The following is a 5,039-nucleotide window of genomic DNA, read 5'->3' on the forward strand; positions in this document are numbered from 1 at the left end:
ATATATGTGTGTGTGTGTGTGAGTGTGTGTGTGTGTGTGTGTGTGTGTGTGTGGATGTAATAATACGGTGGCAATAATTCCACCCGATGTTATAATTCCTTGCATGCAATACAGCTATTCCAACGTGAAGAATTATTAAAGAATTCTTAAAGCTTATCCAAGCTTTGAATGTTTTTTCGTTTCCTTCCTATATGAGCGAAATATTTAAAGTGTCAAGAACCATTAACAATAGGATTAAAGGATTAAGTTGTCAATCCAATTTAACTTATATTGCTGGGTCTATATATTCCGGTTAGAACACAAGTACTCCATAGAATTTCAACTTATTTTCGTTATTAGATCCAGGATCGAGTTTTGGCTACAAGCTATGATTGATGGCCGATGTCTGCTATATGCCATTCCATATGAAATACTATATATATGAGGTTCACAGCTATTGCATTTTTGAAGGTTTGCAATGTCAATCCCCATTTATTTTATATACCCTCAATTATACACACACACATATGTATATATATATATATATATATGTGTGTGTGTGTGTGTGTGTGTGTGTGTGTGTGTGTATACAAACTCATTGGTATATATGTGTGTGTGAATATATATATATATATATATATATATATATATATATATATATATATATATATATATATATATGCATACACACAAACACACAGATACACCTATATACATATGTATGAAGGCGCATGGTTCAGTGGTTAAGGCGTTACACTCACGATTGTGAGGTTCGATTCCCAGACCGGGCGCTGCGTGGTGTTCTTGATCAAATCACTTCATTTCACGTTGCTCTGCGATCACTTTGGCATCTGACATGTCGCACCCCGTTGCACCTGTACAGGTAATGTCGATTTGATGGAGGGGGTGAGCCTATGGGAACACAAACATTTGATCACTACAAACAAACCATACCATCTGGGTGGTTGTTCGGTAAGGAATTGCCGGACCCTCATACGTCGTCTAACGACGGGGAGTCCGTCATATATATGTGGAGTGGATGTGTGTATATGTATGAGGAGTGTCAGTGAGAGTTCGATCCCAGACAAGATGGAGTAAAAAAGTACCGGGACAAATAGCTTGCATTATAAGATGATAGTACAAGACAAGTTTTACCACTCGTTCTCTTTCTTTTCACATCGTTATAAGTAAGTTTTTTTTCTCTCATAATTTCCTTAAATTAATGCCGAGAAATAATTAGGTATCAAAAGTGTTATTTTTCGTTATTGACTTTTCCTGTTCGTCGTTTGAACTCGTAAATTTGAAGCACCAAAGCTTTATTTTAAAATGCATCTATTTAGTTTGTTTAGTTCATTATTAACTGCACCGAATGCTACCATGACATTCCATATAAATATAATGCAGATTCCATCATGCATATATATATATATATATGTATAAATACACATGTATATATACAAATATATATTTATATATATATATATATGTATGCACGTATATATATATATGTATATATATATACTAACCTACTAAGAAAACACAAGCTATAACTGCCCTATTTTTTCATATATTACTTTGACTCATTATTTTATTTTTCATTTTGCTTTATGTAAATTATTTTCTCTTTATAAACTTATCTAACTAAAGCGACTCTCTATGCACCATGGCCTCGAAACATTCAGTTCTAGTCCAAACCTCCTCTTTCTATCTCTCTCTCTTTCTCTCTCTGTCTCCTTCTCTATTTCTCTATCTCTTTCTCTCTTTCTTACATTGTCTCTCTATACAGTGTCACAGTGAACCATAGTTTGCTCTCTCCCACATATGTCAGATATCTATTTCATATGTAAATCTATACTGTCTGTAAAATGTGTTAATTGAGAAGATATGTTACCCACACTAATTAAATCAAACATGGACACCAACTCAACAAAGAGAAAATAAGACAAGTTAAAATTTGAAAAATAAAAAGAAACAAATAGCGTAAGTTTAAATAGGAAATATATATATCAACTGGTATTATAGTTAAGTGTGAGCAACAGAGACCTAGCTTTAAATGTAATTATATTTATGCATATTTTCGTATTCATTTGTTCATTCTATTCGTGCAAGTAATACTGATTTTTCTTGGATTTGGTCAGTTACTATTGTGCGGCAGCCATTTTGTTCTAGCGGCAAAAAGACATACTTGCACGTTATCGCCTGCAGTATCAACCTTTAGTAGAATGTTATTATTAGAAACATTTAACGTCTTACAGCTGTTTCTGAGATATCCCAAAGTATGTTTTTACATTTACTGTAAAAACAACTCGTATCTTTTCGTTGGCAAGTTAAAGTCACTAAAAATTTTGTCCATCATAATATGCCTAATCGAAAGGCTAGAGTTTCTTCCCTTTCAGGGTTAAGTTATTTTCGGAGTATTTTGCCATTATGCACCGTTTTGAATATTTGTACCCCCAAAACACCCCATACCACAAGAATCAGCGGTCCTATTTACGTGAAACTTGTTTTATTCCGTTTGTATTTACATTTCATGGGAACTTTACTTTCTAAGTATTTTCCCCATATGCGCCGGTTTTTGCTGTGTAACATTCCAAGCAAGGAAGATTGAAGTTCTTTTTTTAATAGTATATAGATAGCCAAAATTATATAGATAGCCAAATGTATATAGATAACCGATAGCAAATTTTATCCATTTTCCAGAGAAGTGGCGACTAGTTACTTTGTAGTCTTTTTTGAACAGTTAGATATTAGTTTACCCGGAGAGAAACAAGGCAGTTATTGATAAGAAGGGTTGAAATGATTTCATACAAAATTTCACAGCTTTAGCATCATGATGAGTCTACGAACTTTTAAACCCATATCGTATACACATATACGACAGAATTCCTCATAGTTCCCGTTTACCAATTTCACTCACAAAGCATTGGTCGGCCTGAAGCTATTGTCACGCAATGGGAATGAACCCGCATTTACGTCATTGCAATGTGAGCTTTTTAACAATATAGTTATGCCTGTGCTTATCCCCTTCAATTGAAACCCGTGTCTACGAAGCAGGCTTTGACTTTAATCCCAATATTTTAAGCAAAATACCAATACTTCATCTTATCTCAGAGAGCAACGTAGGAAACACCACATTTGTAACGTCTGACAATGTCGTCTGCTACTAAAGAAACTCAGTTGTATGATTTTCTCTTTATGTCCTTGGAGCAATGATGACTATAAATCGATTCACCAAGGTCAAAGCCATTTGAAACTGGATATATTCCGTCGTTCCTATTTATGTTTAGAGTTTCCAATTCTTACAATGCACTGCTTTTGAGGGGCGTTTCGGTGGAATTAAACTTTATATTCTTACCGTTTTTTATAGTCTTACCGTTCTGGACACTGTTCTTAATCTTTTCTTCTTTTCATTTCATTATGATTTTTTTTTTTTTTTGAAAACGTTTTCACATAAATGGTTCATTGTATATTTATTTCATGTCTTGGATTCCGGATTGCAGAGTGTTTAATTAAATTTAAAGCTTATTTTATAATCAGAAATTTTAACCGTTTATTTTATGTTGTAATGATATCTTAATTTTTGCTGTGATTATTATATAATTTCTGGGTTAATATCTTCCACAAAATATATTTTATGTTCATTTATACATACATACATACATACTTACATACAAAGTTTGGTGCTTTCCTTTGGCACTGTGTCTGCATAACGGCGATTCCTAATGACCTGTCAAACTGAAACCAGGATACGAAAATGGACGTATCGTGAGGATGATGAGGATAGGACATTCACACACACACAACACAACCCATACATGTATAATTTTTGTGTCATGTGTGTCTGATTTTAGTATACATTTTCGGTGAGAATTTGAATGGCATGTCAAAGACGACATGTGTGGTAAAGACGGATATATGTGTAGTAGGTGTGTGTGTGTGTGTGTGTGTGTGTGTGTGTGTGTGTGTGTGTGTGTGTGTGTGTGTGTGTGTGTGTGTGTGTGTGTGTGTGTGTGTGTGTGTGTGTGTGCAATGGAAAATACGGGGGATGCAGTTATGAAAAAGTGTAGAGCATATGCATCATTTGGTAATCGGTACTTCAACTTAACGAAATATTTAGTCATACAAATATGAAATTCTTACCAATTTTACCAATCTTTCAAAGGACAGGAAGCAGATGGTAAAGAGTTGCCACCAATGTCTGACACATATAGCGTAATACAAGAGTAAGATACAATTTCCACTTTCATTCAGAAATTTCGATTTATAAAAAAATTATAAAATAGTATTTTATATTTCAGTCATATGCCGGCATATCTGTGAAAGTAGGAAGAGCAGTTATAATGATATTTATATAGGAATAAATAGATATTGTAAGCGGAGAGACATGAACCCTCGAGCTGTCCCTGTAATGGCATGTGTTATGGTGGGACCAAAGTACACATCGATTGATTAAACACGATCTTTTTTCAAAAATGTGATGCAGATCCAGCTTGCGGCTTTTGTGGTGCAGACAGGTAAACTATTGAAACGATTTCTATGCCAGACTCAAATGAATGCATTATTCGCCTGATAGACTATGCCTGTACATACACTGGCTCCTATACTGTAAATCTCGACACCTATATGAGAAGAACTTGAGGGAACATAAGCTTACCAAAATTGTTGAAAATAAAGATATCACCATTATGAACGGTGCTCTGCAGAAATCTCAAGAAATCCCAGGAAACACATTGTCAACTTGAAACCAGCTGCTTCTCTTAAAACTCAATTGAAACTGAATTATTACAAATTTAAGAGAATCTTCGTTCCTAGATTCTGGCCTCCTTTAGAAATCATTGCTAATCATAAATAACACTCATGATAAAACGTCCACTTGGCTGTTACACGAGGCTTCTGGCTAAAAGCTAGAAGAGCTCTTAAAAGACAAAGCAATAATAATAATAATAATAATAATAATAATAATAATAATAATAATAATAATAACTTCAAATTTTGGCACAAAGCAAGAATTTTAATGTCTGGCTGATAGATGTTTACATCAACTTCTGTAATTTTTCGAC

This window comes from Octopus bimaculoides, chromosome 17 (assembly GCF_001194135.2).
Source record: "Octopus bimaculoides isolate UCB-OBI-ISO-001 chromosome 17, ASM119413v2, whole genome shotgun sequence".
NCBI lineage: Eukaryota > Metazoa > Mollusca > Cephalopoda > Octopoda > Octopodidae > Octopus > Octopus bimaculoides.